Source organism: Leucoraja erinacea, chromosome 2, assembly GCF_028641065.1.
Source record: "Leucoraja erinacea ecotype New England chromosome 2, Leri_hhj_1, whole genome shotgun sequence".
Classification (NCBI taxonomy): Eukaryota; Metazoa; Chordata; class Chondrichthyes; order Rajiformes; family Rajidae; genus Leucoraja; species Leucoraja erinaceus.
In genome coordinates, this window is record NC_073378.1 from 14,951,716 (window position 1) to 14,968,424 (window position 16,709).

General features: G+C 41.9%; 1 protein-coding gene across 5 annotated transcripts in view; it reads left to right on the forward strand.

Annotated features, from left to right (window-relative positions):
• mpp7a (MAGUK p55 scaffold protein 7a) overlaps positions 1-16,709 on the forward strand; it is a 408,735-nt gene that overhangs the window by 276,692 nt on the left and 115,334 nt on the right. The window lies entirely within an intron of this gene.

Here is a 16,709-nt window from a genome sequence, read left to right on the forward strand (position 1 = left end):
AAGCCTGGGCGATGTCATATGGAGGACAGGCTGTTGCCCATGCAGCACGTCCCCCCTCTCCACGTCGCTGATCGATCCAAAGGAACAGCAGGGCCATTACAGTTTGGCACCAGCGCCGTTGCAGGAGCTGTCAGAGTGAGGTTATAGACAACGACGGATTACGTTAGGGGCACCGACTCCAGATTTTCTTGAGGTTTACTCCAGGAGACTTTTCCATGACTGGATATGTCCACAAGGCAGTGGAGGTTTTAAATCACAGTTTTCCCTCTCCTAGATGGACAACCTTCCCAGGCTGACGAGCCCCATCTGCCCGAGACTCATGGGGGCGGGGGTGTCTACCTCCCCGTGCAGGTCTACAGCACCTGCCCACTGTCCATTTATAAATAGAACATTATTTCATTTGCATGAATAGAATTTAAAAAATAAGATGTGTTTGCCTTATGTCACGATGATCTTCTAATACTCTGGTGTGCAGGGTAGCAGCCAGTTTAGAAAACCGATCATCGCCAATGTTCGTGATCATAAATGTAATAATATTTGAATATTTTTAAATGATTGACAAAAAATTGAGTTCAAGGTAGATATTTTGTTCGGCTGCCCATTCCTTCCTTTCTAACCCCACCACTATCATTGCAGTCGACAGTTGCAATATGCAACATTATTCCTGATTTTAGTATAACCCATAAGATCGTCATGGATAAGAACAAATTGATACTGTGTGTATCAGGCAGAATTGGTGAATAGAGAAACAATTATAATATCTTTAATCTTTATCTTTTATTGCAACTGGGGAAATTGAAGATAAGTCCATCTCAACTTGGTGAGAAACTGGGGTGGGAGTAAAGAACAAAAAATAAATATTAAGTGAGGTAACGGAACAATGTCTTGCAATTTGTCAAACTATTTTTATTATTTTGCAAGTGTGTAATATACAAAGTGAAAAGGTAAGGTGCTGTCTCTAAGTTGAGCTTTAGTATGCTGTGGGAAGCAGAGGAAAGAAAGGATTGAATAGGAGTACAAAGAGAAAAGAAAAGGCAATTTCTTGGAAACTCAGTTTCTCTGTTCAGGGTGCACGTCACTGTTATATCTAGAATTTCTGCTGGACCACAGATGATAGAAAGTGAAGAGATCGTGGGCTGCTGTTGCAACTGCTGCAACGGGAAAGTTGTTTCCGAATCTATTGATAATATTTACAAGCTTTTGTACCTTCTTCCTGAAGGGAGGAGAGGGAATGACCAGGCCATAAATGGTACTTCATCATGTTGCCTGCTTCCCTGAGACTGTCTGAAGTGTAAATAGGGTCGGTGGGGGTGTGGGGCGGGAGGATGGTTTGAATGATGGACTGGGCTACATCCACCGGCTGAAATTTTTTGCGGTCTTGGGCAAAGCATTTTGCCAACCAGGTTGTGAAGCATCCCAACAGGATACTTTCTACAGTGCATCTGCAGAAGTGCCTACTGCCCTCTGCAGGTGTACTGAGCAAGGAGAGGTTGTTCAGAAAGTGCAGCAGAGTATGGTGAAACTGATAGCTTTTTATTTTATGGCAAGACGGGATGGGAAGCTATTTTTAATAGTGGCTTCACAATAATGGTGCGTGAATGGGTAAAATATAGCCTAAGAGAGTAGAAGATGACGACAAGGATATCCAAAATCTTATTCTGAGGCTGGGAGCAAGTCATTGTCAAGTATGACATGAAAAAATTGGAACATGCCCATCAGTACATTATGCTCTGGGTCTAGCCTTCTGCTGGGCCACCTCCATAAGAAACCAAGAAGAACCAAGATGGTCTCCAAGCTCATTGGACTGCAGTGCCTTTGTGCGTTTCAGATTCTGCCTGAAGTGCTTTAACAATCAGTGAGGCTATGCTCCTGCACCAACTGCTCTTGGTTAAATTGAATGTTCATGAATGAGATGTAGAAATATTCAAAAATATTAAAGCTCTATAAAAAAAAGTCCTGACCCGAAACGTTGCCTACCCATGTTCTCCACAGATGCTGCCTGACCCACTGGGTTACACTAGCACTTTGTGTTTTACTCAGGATTCCAGCATCTGCAGCACCTTGTGTCTCCATTAAAATATTTTTTATATTAAATAGCTTAAAAAATAACTTTTTTACAAAAATATGTTTAAATTGATTGAATTAAATTAAAGCAAAATTAACTTTCACACCACTATGAGGTAAGATCATTGACCTGAAACATGAATTTATTTTTCTGCAGATGTTGTCTGATTTGCTAAGTATCTCCAGCATTTTCTGTTTTTATTCCTAAGTATCACACTTCCAGTGATTTCAGTGGGTCTACGGGTCTATTCCAGGTTCAAGATTCAACAGTGTTTTATTGTCATATGTCCCGGACGGGATAATGAAATTCTTACTTGCTGCAGCACAACAGAATATGTGAATATGTAAACATAGTACATAATGGGAAAAACAAAGAAAAAGTTCAATAAATAACAAATACAATGGAAATACCTGGGGCTGGCTGTGCAGTCACATCTCTTACCATTAGGTGCTGGCCCATCTCCCTCATTACAACTATCTTCCCTCTCCACTCTTTCTTCAACTGACTGTGACAAAGACCCCGCATCTGGACTGAGCGTGACAATTCCACCCCTTCCTCACTGATACTGCTCACCCTGTTGAGTTCCTCCAGTAGTTATTTTTTTTGCTTCACATTTGTCATTTCCATTTCTCGAATTGTTGTGTTGCTGAATACAGTAGAGCTGAGAATAATAATCATTTAAAAACCACTGTCAGGATGGTGATGTGGGCAGAGTAAAGAAAGAATTGCATTCTTAAATAAATATTTATGTTTCAGGTTAAAATAAGAAACCTTAATGTCCAATGGAGGCTGGTTTATGTGATGCATCCGTGCATACATTACAACTCTGTAATTTCATGCAGTCTTGTGCTGAGCTGTTGCCAAACCAAGTTATGATGCAAGTTAATTAGTCATTGGAGACATGCCAAATATCCTTGGTCCTCTGAGGAAGTAGAAGCATTGGTGTGCTTTTCTGACCATAGTTTCTATAAGGTGAGTCCAGGACAAATTGTTGGTGGTATTTAGACCTAGGAACATGAAGTTCTCGACCATCTCCACTTTCGTACCATTGATGCTGTTAATATGCATCATGATCAGTCTCTCAAAGCACTTCATGTTCGCCACTATTTCCTGGTCACTAACTAGCTCCAACGTCTTGAAGGTGTTGTCTTGACACCATGTGACCAAGCACTCGATTCATTGTTCGAGATCTGATACCATATCATAGTGCCATCAACAAACTTGTAAATGGAGTTGGAGCAGAATTTGGCTGCAGAATCGTAAATATCAGTTCAGTTTTGTTTATTGTCACGTGTACCGAGGTACAATGAAAGGCTTTTGTTGTGTGCTAACCAGTAAGCAGAAAGACAATACATGATTACAATCGATCCATTTGCAGTATAAAGATACTTTGATAAGGGAATAACGTTTAGTGCAAGGTAATGCCAGCAAAGACCGATCAAAGATAGTCCGAGAGTCTCCAAAGAGGCAGGGCACTGCTGTTGATAATTATTATGGAGGAAATATCATTGATTGTCACTGATTGTGGACTGTGGGTCTGAAAGTTAAGGATTCAGTTACAGAGGGGTGCTTTTCCTAAATTCAGGAGTTTGGAAATGTGTTTGGCTGAGAACATGGTGTTGAATGCAGAGCTATGGTTGATAGGTAGGAATCTGACGCAGGAGTCCTTATTATCCAGAAGGTCCAGAAATTAGTGTACGGCCAGGGAGATGGCAGCTGCTTTGGATCTGTTGAAACAATAATCAAACCGCAGTGGACTAAGACTGTCTGGGTGGCTGGAGTTAATATGCACCATGACCAGCCTCTCAAAGTACTTTGTTATGGTTGGTATCAGAGACACCGGATGTTTATCATTAAGGGATACTACCTTGCTTTACTTTGGCACCAGGATAAGAGTGGTCATCTTAAACATAGAAACATAGAAAATAGGTGCAGGAGTAGGCCGTTCGGCCCTTCGAGCCATTCAATACGATCATGGCTGATCATCCAACTCAGTATCCTGTACCTGCCTTCTCTCCATACCCCCTGATCCCTTTAGCCACACAGGTAAAATGAAAATGAAATGAAATGATTCAATTTATTGTCATTGTCAGTGTACAGTACAGAGACGACGAAATGCATTTTTAGCATCTCCCTTGAAAGGGAGACACAGGGCGTCGCGGTGTGCCCGCGCCTGCCGCCATTCCATTACAGGCAAAGGTGGGTGAAGTGTCTTGCCCAAGGACACAACGACAGTATGCACTCCAAGCGGGATTTGAACCGGCTACCTTCCGGTTGCCAGCCGAACTCTTAGCCCATTGTGCTATCTGTCGCCTTAGCCTGTCGCCTGGGTGGGAACCTCCGGATGGCGTAGCGGGAGGTTAAAGATGTTTGTAAATACTCCTGCCAGTTGGTCTGTGCAGGCTCTGAACACATGGCCAGGGACTCCATCTGGGTCAGTTGCTTTATTGGTCTCTGACCGAGGACTTCATCACAGAATCTGGGTGGGAGCTAATGTCAAGCAATGCCTTGTCACTCAGGATGCAATGGAACGATGGGACCCATAAACTATGTTGCTGAATACTTTGTCTACCTTTGCTGAATACTTGTCGACCAAATTTAACTTTTTACCTTGGTAGTAGTTTTGCCTCCAATGCAAAATATTGCTGGGTTGAGGACAAGAATCAGAAGCCAGAGTGTAAATTTAGACTGACAACTGCAATGAAATGCTGAAGTGTGGTGCCATCCTTTGGAAGAGATGTTAAATGGAGGCCTTATCTGATGTTTTGTTGAATGATTCCATAACGCTAACTTGAAGAGTTATGTTCTGCGTCTTAGCTAATATTTATTTCTTACTAACCATTTCTAAAAACAGATGTGTGTTTGTGCAAACTGCTGCAATAAAATTGATTGCCATGTTCCTTGCATTTACAGCAGCAGCTACATCTCTGATTAGTAGTTATGATAAAGATTTAATTGGCTAGCCCACTATTCCCTTCAATTTAGAAGAATGACAGGCGATCTCATTAAAGGATGTGGTATTTGCAGGGGATTAAATTGGATAGATGCAGAGAAGAATTGAGAGGGTCACGCAGTTTTCGTACAGGGAATGGACAGGAAATGTTTCGGGTTGAGACCTGAGCCAGTTTGAAAAAAAGTCCCAAACCAAAAAATAACCTGTCCATTCCCTCCACAGAAGCTGCCCGACCCGCTGAATTCCTCCAGCACATTATACTTTGCTCAAGATTTCAGCATCCGCAGTTTCTTGTGTCTCGCAGTTACAGAGAGGATGTTTCTTCAAAGGAAGGACTCATTATGTAAAAAGAAATGGTAGTTATATGAGATTGAAAAATAGGGACATTTCTTCTGTGGAATTCTGCTTGCCAGAGAGCCAGGCTTGGTCATTGATTGCATTTAGAGTCAAGATCGATGCATTCAAGTTCAAATTCAAGTGAGTTTATTGTCATGTGTCCCTGTATAGGACAATGAAATTCTTGCTTTGCTTAAGCACACAGAAAATAGTAGGCATTTACTACAAAACAGGTAAATGTGTCCATATATTTTATTTTAGCAGATTATTGCACCATTTTATCAAGGCTCAACTACTTCAGCTGTTTCACCTGTGTCCTTCACCATACTAAAGCAGTGAATGATTGTGCTGCTACTTTTGCAATTCCTGAGAAAGTAAAGCAGTCTGCTGTATCCTTGCAATCTTCAGGCAATTAACCATCTCAAACATGGTGTGCCCACCTGTACTTGATATTCAGTGGTGCCCATTGTTAAATTCCCCCACCATTAACATGTTGTGAGTCGCCATTAACCTAACATTTGAATGGACAAACCTAATACTGTCTCTCTTGGAACAGGGCAGAGACTGGGAGTTGTAACCTGACTCCTAAATCTTTCATGCTATGTACAAGTTTTCAAGGAGCATGATGAAACATTCCACACCAACTGGATTAACACTGCTCCAATAATCATGAGGAATCTCAATATCATCCAGAACAAAAGTGCCCATTTGTCCTGCACCCTATCCACCACCCATGACGTTCACTTACTCCACCACCAGTATACGTGATTGCGCTATGAATCATTGATGACACACTTCAGTATACCCCAATCACGAACTCTCACCTAAAAGTCAGGGGTCAAGAGTGTTTGTCACAACGGAACAATGGAATTCTTACTTGCAACAGTAGCAAGCGCATAGATGCATTGCAGATAAATGTGATTATCAAAATTAAATAAATTAATAACCATAACACTAATGCAAAAAAAAAAAAACAGACTAAGAAAAAGGCAAAAAAAATGAGAAAGGAAAAAGATCATCTTGACTTTGAAGCATGTTATTTCATTATTAATTGGTCCGCATTCTGGAACTGAAGCAAATGGCACTATGCATATTCACACAAACCACAGTTGGTATTAATTAGAATGCCATATTGGATCAGAATTTATTGCCTGATAAATAAACATATTTATTTATCATAAGTAACATCCTCAACTTGTGATTTAAATGCACTCGTATTCCTTTTGAAATGTAGGATCTGCCAGAGAAGAAATGGGAACTGCTTGGGTTCCGATATTAATAGAAGCAGGGTGGCAAGGTGAAACAGCAGTATAGCCGCTGCCTTACAGTGCTTACAACACCAGAGACCAGGGTTTGATCCCGTACGGATGTTTGTACGTTCTCCTGTGACTGCGTGGGTTTCCCCGAGATCTCCGGTTTCCTCCCACATCCCAAAGACGTATAAGTGTTTGTAGGTTAATTGGCTTGGTATACATGTAAACATTATCCCTAGTGTGTGTAGGATAGTGTTAATGTGCGGGGATTGCTGGTCGGTGTGGGCTGAAGGGCCCGTTTCCATGTGGTATCTCTAAACTAAACTAAAACATAGCACAAAGGAAAGATGCAAGTCGTGGAGAAGAGGGCAATTTCATGTTCCTGTTATGAAATGCCATTTCCTGGTATGAACAGCATGGGGAGGTAGAGCTCTCACTCTGTCATACACACTATGTTATGACCCTAAATTGAGGAGGGCACCTCTGTTTGGTAAATTTTTCCATTTCCCACATTGGCCATCCAAATTGGGACTGTCAATCAAAGCTATGTTTTGTCGTGTTGTTGCCAGGAATTTTAAGATTTCAGCTGTAGCAGGCAATTTAGACTGGTCTTGTTTTTTTGGGCTGTATCATGCAGTCAGTTGGGAAGTAAGACTTTTTAAACAACATTTGTGGAAAATTCTTCAAACTTGGCCTATAGTTACATATTAACTTAGTGGCCAGCATCAGGAAGTTGAAGTATAGAGGACAGTGGTTCACTGGAATGCACCGAGAAGAACTAGTGTGGATGGTTTCATTTGAAAACATATCAAGTGCTTTTAGATGTGTGTAATGAAGTAATTTCCATTAAAATTGATGAAAAACTCTTCCTAACGGGACTGCCAATTTTTGCTTTTGTTCATATCTGTCTCTTAAAATGTTAAGTTTATAGTAATCTGTTGCAAAAGCACTATGTGTTGGCGGAAGCATTGACAAGTCCTCTGCCTCCATTAGTCCTCTGCCTCCACTTGACCCGCTGAGTTCCTCCAGCTGTTTGTTTTTTTTTACACTTTGTGAAAAACCTATTTTGATCGTTATGTGATAATGCATGAAAATGACCTCTAGTTCTCAAAGCAGGTGGCTTTTTAAGCAATTTATAGCATTTTAGTTTTGTATTGAATAGGTTGTTTGTATTTTGATTTTAATTTAAAAAACATGATATATTGTTCCCACTGTGTAAAGGCATTTTAGATTCTGATTAGATTAGATTAGATTAGATTCCTTTATTGTCATTCAGACCTTTCGGTCTGAACAAAATTTTGTGCCTGCAGTCATACATATAATAATAAATAACAAAACACACAATAAACACAAATTAACATCAACCACAGTGAGTTCAGCAGGCACCTCCACATTGTAATGGAGGCAAAAGTCTTAAAGTCTCTTCCCTCCTTGTTCTCCCTCTGCGCTGAGGCGATCCAGGCTTCCGTTGTTGTGACCCCGCCGGATGATGGTAAGTAAGTCCCGCGGCTCAACCGTGCTCCGCGAACGGGCCGGTTCAAGCTCCGTGGCCCGGGGTGGTCGAAGATGCCGCCCTCCAGTCCAGCGGACGCAGCTGTAGTTGCGGGAGCTCCGGAAAAACAGGTCACCAACCTGTGACCTGTGAGCCCCCGACGATGTTGTCCATTGGGCCCGCGGCCGAGCCACGAATTCAGGTTGCCGCCGGGCCACCGCCACCAGAACTGGGGCACCGCCACCGCCACCGCCGCCATAACCCGCCAGCCTCGCGTTGGTAAGTCCTGGCTGGCTTTGCCTCTGGAGCCTCGAGGTCGGTCGCAGTTGGAGGCCGCCAGCTCCGCCATTAGGCCTCAGCGCAGACGAAGGCAGAGAAGGGGGATACGACAAGAAAAAGTCACATTCCCCCGAAGGAAGAGACAAAAAACATGTTTCACTGCCCCCCCCAACACACATACCCAACCTAATAAACTAAAATTTAACTAAAAAAGGCCAAAAAAAAAAAACCCAATAAAAAAGTAAAAACAGACGGACTGCGGGCGAGCCGCAGCTGTCAACAGCGCCACCACCATGTGGCTTTGGGATTGGGTTTCTTAGTTAAACATTTAGCTTGTGTGTTTGGTAACATGTAGATAGCTTATTACTGAATATGAAGTTAGTATTGTCCTTTAGCAGAAGTATGAATAGGTAATTTAGATACCACTTTGACATTGGCCGTGGTTTTGTTGGTTGAGAGGATACCCTGGTGTAATAACACTTACTTTGTGTTTTAACAGTAATTAAATGCATTGACAATACGATTGCGCAGTGTTAAAAGTGTGCACCAGAGTGAGGTTTAATGAGAGGATTTTTTAAATAATTAGTCCCTGATTTCTGTGATATAACTTTCAGACATTTCTGCATGACATTTGTATTAAAATGTCCATTAAATAGTAAAATGTTTAAAATAATCTTCTGCAAATATAGTCTTTATTATGGCAAATGATAATATTTGCCTAAACTCATACTGTGAGTCACATTATGTACCATGTATCAAAACATAAGACTTGGTTTGTGTTTCTGTTTCTGCACAGCAGGTGAAAAGGTGATTCACTTTCCATCAAACATGCCTACAAAATTTATGAATTGTGCATTTGTGTTATGGAAATGCCTGGAATGCATTAACATTGACAGTGTTGTGTATGGTCTATGAATCCTGCCAATATTTGCATCAAATTTTGCTCCTAACAGAACAAAATTGGCAGAGTTACATTTTAGTAGAATGCATAGTAGCTTGGAATCAGTAAACATCTAAAAAACATGTCAACTTTATTTTGTCTAAAATGCATCTGAAAAATTGGCGTCTCCTCCAAACAGTGCTGCTGTCTGTTGTTATTTTACCACTCGTTTATCATTCAAGATTTGCAGAAAATGTGGAAATGATTGCTACAATATATTGTCCACTAACTAATCATTCCAAATGTAAAGGAATGTTGTGTGAATGTGAATTCACAATATTGAACACACAACCGACCATTGTCCACCAAACGTTTCAACGAGAAGTAGCAGTACTCTAAATAAAACAACTTCCGATGCCATTCAACATAGATTGCCAAATTCAACATTTCAGTCGAAACATTTTTTGTTGCCTCTCAAATGCCTTATAAATAAATAGATTCAAGGCCCTAGGTGTAGAAGGAAATTTCATTGGGCAAAGTGGATTTTTATATTTATTTTTTGTGTATGTTAAATATTTTTTCATTTTCCCAGTGTCCACATTTTTGTTAAGGATCAAAGAAAGACCTACATTAAATAGAAACTTGGAGAGTTCCCAGGCTTATATTAAGTGTTTTACAGCCTTTGCAGTACCTGTGAAACAAAATCACTGTTGTGAATGGGGAGGGAAAATTGTATTAAGTAGCAACTTTCACGGCCTTTCTGCCTCCCAAAGCACTTCACAGGTGTTCGAATGTGTTGTGAAAAAGACAAGCATTTTTCCCATAACCTAGTCCTAGGAACAGCACTGATTAACACTGAATACAACAGATTTATAGTTTTGAGGTTAAAGGTTGGCTGGAAGAATTTTACTTGCTGTTATTTCCCTCAACCTGTGGGTGTTTTATGTCCTGGAATAGACATAAAGAAACTATGTTTTATTTCTTGAAACTAATCTGAACTGCCAATCAACCCTTCCTCATCTGTATCCATCTATTGGTTGCTAGCCCTTGCCCCCGCACTCTCCCTCATGGGTGATACAGGGCCAGTGACTTGGGTTCAGTCCTGATCTTGGGTGCTGTCTGTGCGGAGTTTGCACGTCCTCTCTGTGACCGTGTGTGTTTTCTCCAGATGCTCCAATTTTGAAGAGTCAAGAGTGTTTAATCGTCGTATGTACGGAAAACAGAACAAATAAATTCTTCCTTGCAACAGCATGACAGGCCTGTAACACAATACACATAGATAATATATAATTTTAAAATATGCAATAAATTATTAACATAGAAACATAGAAAATAGGTGCAGGAGGAGGCCATTCGGCCCTCGAGCCAGCACCGCCATTCATTGTGATCTTGGCTGATCGTCCCCAATCAATAACCCGTGCCTGCCTTCTCCCCATCTTCCTTGATTCCACTAGCCCCTAGAGCTCTATCTAACTCGCTCTTAAATCCATCCAGTGATGTGGCAGGGAATTCAACAAGTTCACAACTCTCTGGGAGAAAAAGTTTTTTCTCACCTCAGTCTTAAATGGCCTCCCCTTTATTCTAAGACTGTGGCCCCTGGTTTTGGACTCGCCCAACATTGGGAACATTTATCCTGCATCTAGCTTGTCCAGTCCTTTTATAATTTTATATGTTTCTATAAGATCACCCCTCATCCTTCTAAACTCCAGTGAATACAAGCCTAGTCTTTTCAATCTTTCCTCATATGACAGTCCTGCCATCCCAGGGATTAATCTCGTGAACCTACGCTGCAAAAATAAAAACTAACTCAAGACATACATTTAACAAGACAAAAATAAAAAAAGACAGACGACTGTAGTCGAGCCGCTGCCGTTAGGCGCCGCCACTAACAAGGATGTCCTTCCTCAAATTAGGAGACCAAAACTGTACGCAATACTCCAGATGTGGTCTCACCAGAGCCCTATACAACTGCAGAAGAACCTCTCTACTCCTATACTGAAATCCTCTTGCTATGAAGGCCAACATTCCGTTAGCTTTCTTCACTGCCTGCTGTACCTGCACGCCAACTTTCAGTGACCGATGTACAAGGACACCCGGATCTCGCTGCACCTCCCCCTTACCTAACCTAACCCCATTGAGATAATAATCTGCCCCCTTGTTTTTGCCACCAAAGTGGATAACCTCACATTTGTGTTTTATCTCATATTTATCTATATTATACTCCATCTGCCACGCATCTGCCCACTCACTCAACCTGTCCAGGTCACCCTGCAACCTCCTAACATCCTCTTCATAGTTCACACTGCCACCCAGCTTTGTGTCATCCGCAAAGTTGCTAGTGTTGCTCCTAATTCCCTCTTCCAAATCATTAATATATATGGTAAACAGTTGCGGCCCCAACACCGAGCCTTGCGGCACTCCACTCGCCACTGCCTGCCATTCTGAAAAGGGCCCGTTCACTCCTACTCTTAGCTTCCTGACTGCCAACCAATTTTCTATCCATGTCAACTCCCTACCCCCAATACCATGTGCTCTAATTTTAGTCACCAGTCTCCCGTGCGGAACCTTATCAAAGGCTTTCTGAAAGTCGATATACACTACATCCACTGGCACCCCTTCATCCATTTTACTTGTCACATACTCAAAAAATTCCAGAAGATTAGTCAAGCATGATTTCCCTTTCATAAATCCATGTTGACTTGGACTAATCCTTTTACTGCTATCCAAATACCCCATTATTACCTCTTTAATAATTGACTCCCCAGCATCTTTCCCACCACCGGTCAGGCTAACTGGTCTGTAATTCCCCGTTTTCTCTCTCGCTCCTTTCTTGAAAAGTGGGATAGCTATCCTCCAATCCACAGGAACTGATCCTGAATCTATTGAACATTGTTATATGATCACCAATGCGTCCTTTATTTCTAGAGCCACCTCCCTGAGGACTCTGGGATGCAGTCCATCAGGCCCCGGGGATTTATCATCCTTCAGTCCCATTAGCCTACCCAATATAATGTCTCGCCTAATGAAATTTTATTTCAGTTCCTCGACCCACTTAGATCCTCTGTCCTCCAGTACATCTGGGAGATTGTTAGTGTCTTCCTTAGTGAAGACAGATCCAAAGTACATGTTCAGCTCTTCTGCCATTTCCTTGTTCCCCATAATAATTTCACACAGGTCTGCCTTCAAGGGACCCACATTTGACTTTGCTACTCTTTTTCCCTTAACATATCTAAAGAAGCTTTTACTGTCCTTCTTTATATTCCTGGCCAGCTTCCCCTCGTACTTCATCTTTTCAGCCCATATTGCCCGTTTTGTTTCCTTCTGTTGTCCTATGAAAGTTTCCCAATCCTCTGGCTTACGGCTACTCTTTGCTGTGTTATACATTTTTCTTTTTGTTTTATTCTATCCCTAACTTCTCTTGTCAGCCACAGTTGCCTCATACTCCCCTTAGAATCTTTCTTCCTTTTTGGAATGAAATGATCCTGTGTCTTCCGGATTACGCCCAGAAATTCCTGCCATTGCTGTTCCACCTTCATTCCTGCTAGTATTGCTTTCCAGTCTAGCTTGGCCAGCTCCTCTCTCATGCCTTCATAGTCCTGTTTGTTCAACTGCATCACTGCCACTTCCGATTTAACCTTCTCCTTCTCAAATTGCAGATTAAAACAAATCATATTATGATCACTACCTCCAAGCGGTTCCTTTACCTCGAGTTCTCTTATCAAATTTGGTTCATTGGACAACACTAAATCCAGAATTGCCTTTTCTCTGGTCGGCTCCATTACAAGCTGCTCGAAGAATCCATCCCAGAGGCATTCTACAAACTCTCTTTCTTGGGGTCCTGAACCAAGAAAGAGAGTTTCTTGATTTTCCCAGTCCACCTGCATATTGAAATCCCCCATCACCACAGTGGCATTACCTTTGTTACATGCCAGTTTTAACTCCTGCTGCAACTTACATCCTACATCCGGGCTACTATTTGGGGGTCTGTAGATAACACCAATTAATGTCTTCTTGCCTTTGTAATTCCTCAACTCAATCCACAGTGACTCTACCTCATCAGTCCCTATGTCTTCCCTCGGAAGGGACTGATTTCCATCCCTCACCAGCAGAGCTACCCCCCCTCCTCTGCCCACCTGCCTGTCCTTTCTATAGGTTGTATAACCCTGAATATTAAGTTCCCAGACCCGATCCTCCTGCAAGCGCGTCTCGGTAACCCCCACAGTGTCATATCTACCAACCTCTATCTGAGCCTCAAGCTCATTTACTTTACTTCTTACACTTTGCGCATTCAAATACAGTATTTTTAATTCCTTACGCATCTCACCATTCACATCGATCCCTACTACATTTGGCCATACTCTCCTATCCCTTTGTGAGCTTTCTTTCCCGTTAATTCTGGGGTCATTAACTAACCCTTTACTCCCTTTCCCTTTAATTTTGTCCTTGACTATCCCATTTGACACCCCCCCTTATTTAGTTTAAAATCACCTGTGTCGCATTGGCAAGCATGCCTACCAGAATGCCGGTTCCCCCACTTGTTGAGGTGCAATCCGTCCCTTTTGTACAGTTCCCCCTTACTCCAAAACAGATCCCAGTGATCTAAGAATCTAAATCCCTGCCGCCTGCACCGGTTACCCAGCCACACATTCAGGCCCTGTTCCTGCTCTTTGCCAGCATGAGGAACTGGAAGCAAACCGGAGATAACCATCCTGGAGGTCCTTCCATTGGTTTCATTAACTCCTATACTAGTGCAAGAAAATACCCCAAGTCCTTTGTGCAACCAAAGACAATAGATAGTTCATAGGTAAGTGGAATGTAGTGTTTGATAGGGCAGTGCCTGCCACTCTTTGTATTCTCCTTCATTCCTGGGCATTCAAGTTGCTGCACCAGGCCTTGATGCAACCAGTCCCACATCCCCAACTAAGTGTGGGTTAGTACTGAACTAAATCTGTTATACTGGCCATCTCTCCTCTGTCCTTTCAGGCCCAATGAAGGGTCTCAACCCGAAACATCAACTGTAGAGATACAGCAGGATTGGCTGAGTTCTGCAGCAGCTGTTCTTGAGCAAAGGACAAAGTGCTGGATAACTCAGCTGCGATAACTTCTGCAGTCTGAAGAAGGGTCCCAACCCAACACATTTCTGATCCATTTCATACCCAGATGCTGCTTGCACAGTTACTCCATCGTAATGTATTTTGCTCCAGAATCCTGAATCGGCAGTTCTTTTCGACTACAGCAGCTGTTCCCTGCATGGATTCCAGCATATTCACAAGTCATTGCTTTCCCAAGCAATTATTAAATAAGCAGGATGGAAAATGCATTGGGGGGAGATGATTGGCATGTGGGAGCATAAAAATGGGTGAGGATATGATTAGTTCAAACTGATGCTTGATGATCAATGGGCATGCTTTACCTCATAACTCTACTACTGAAATCCTCTCATTCTTGTCAACTGGGATGCTTATTTTCTTCTTGTAAGACAAACCCATGTCCTTCCCAGGAATCAGTCGGGTGAACTTTGACTGCATGCTTTTTCCAGAAGTGTATCCATCCCTAAGTAAGGAACCCAGACTTGTATTCTGTATTCCAGATGCAGTCTCACCAGGGCTCCATTCAATTGGAGCAAGATGTTTCTACCATTGGACATCATTTCTCATGCTCTGTACTGTACCCTTTTCCATCCTAATCACTTGCTGATTCTGCATATTACCTGTCAGTGATTCATGTACAAGGACCCTTTCTCCTTCTAAACATCAAAACCCTTTGGTCTTTCGTCACAAATATATATCCTACCATAAAAATATATCTTTGTATTTTTTTTAAACTGAAGTAGGTTACAGGTGATATTTATTCACATTAAATGCATCATGTGTTTAACCATTCACATAACTTGGCTATATTCCCAGAGCCTCTCTGTATCCATATCACAGCTAACATTGCCACCCAGCTTTGTATCATCAGCTGACTTTAATGTATTGCACTTGCTCCTCATCTAAGTCATTGATATAGATTATATCAGTTGTGATTCTTGCACCCATTTCTGCAGCAATATCCCACTGAATACAGCTTCCATGTAAATGATTCATTTATTCCTACCTTCTGTCCCTCTCTCATATTGCATAATTTATAATGATGCATGAGCAGTCCATTTGGCCCATCAAAGCTGTCTCAATCCATGCTTTATTGTTGTACAATAATCTCTTGTGCAGTTCCTCACTGTAGTCCTTCTGAAAGTCCAAATACATTGCATTAGCCCATTTATCCTTGACTCATTCTTTTCAGAGAGTCCCTTGAAATCGAGGATAAAGTAATAGACATACAGGATGGAAACAGGCCTTGCATCCCAACTTACCCGTCCAAGTTAGTTCTATCCAAACCAGGCGTAAGCTAGTCCAAGAGATGATTTATATTCAGCTTCTGTTGTTTCTGAGGTCATGTTAAGAAGTCTGCATAGAGAGGGTAGGAAATGGCCCAGATATTGGAATTTATGAAGTGGTGTACTTCTTCTGAGGCCTTTGCATGGTTTCAATGCAGTGCCTCAATGTTGTCAATACCGTACTTATTGCTTCTCCCCCTGTGTTTTTATGGGCCAAAGATTCCCAGCAGTCTTCAAAGAGGCTTTGAATCTTTTCCTCTACCTGTCTGGTAAACATGATAGATTTGGAATATGTTAGACCAGATAATGTTTCTCTCTTATCTCTCCAAGGTTGACAATTAGAGGGGCAATACGCTACCCTCTAGTATGTGAAAACTGTAGCATTCCTTCAGGAGACCGTGGCTGACAAGGGAAATGAAGGACAATATAAAAATAAAGTATAGCAAAGGTGAGCGGGAAGCCAGAGGATTAGGAACATTTTAAAGAGCAACAGAAGATAACTAAAAAGGCAATACATAGAGAAAAAATAAGGTACGAAGATAAGCTAGCCAAGAATATAAAGGAGGATAGTAAATGTTTCTTTGGGTATGTGAAGAGGAAAACATTAGTTAAGACAAATGTGGGTCCCTTGAAGACAGAAACAGGTGAATTTATTATGGAGTTTAGAAGGATGAGAGGGATGCACTAGTGGCCAGATGCACTAGTGGCCAGAGGACCTAGGGTGATGGAGGAAGTGAAGGGAATTGACATTAGGCAGAAAATGGTGTTGGGACTGAATGCTTACAAATCCCCAGGGAATGATAGTTTGCATCCCAGGGTAATAAAGAGGTGGCTCTAGAAATCGTGGACGCATTGGTGATCATTTTCCAATGTTCTATAGATTCAGGATCAGTTCCTGTGGATTGGAGGGTAGCTAATGTTATCCCACTTTTTAAGAAAGGAGGGAGAGAGAAAACAGGGAATTATAGACCAGTTAGCCTGACATCGGTGGTGGGGAAGATGCTGGAGTCACTTATAAAAGATGAAAGAGCGGCACATTTGGATAGCAGTAACAGGATTGGTCGGAGTCAGCATG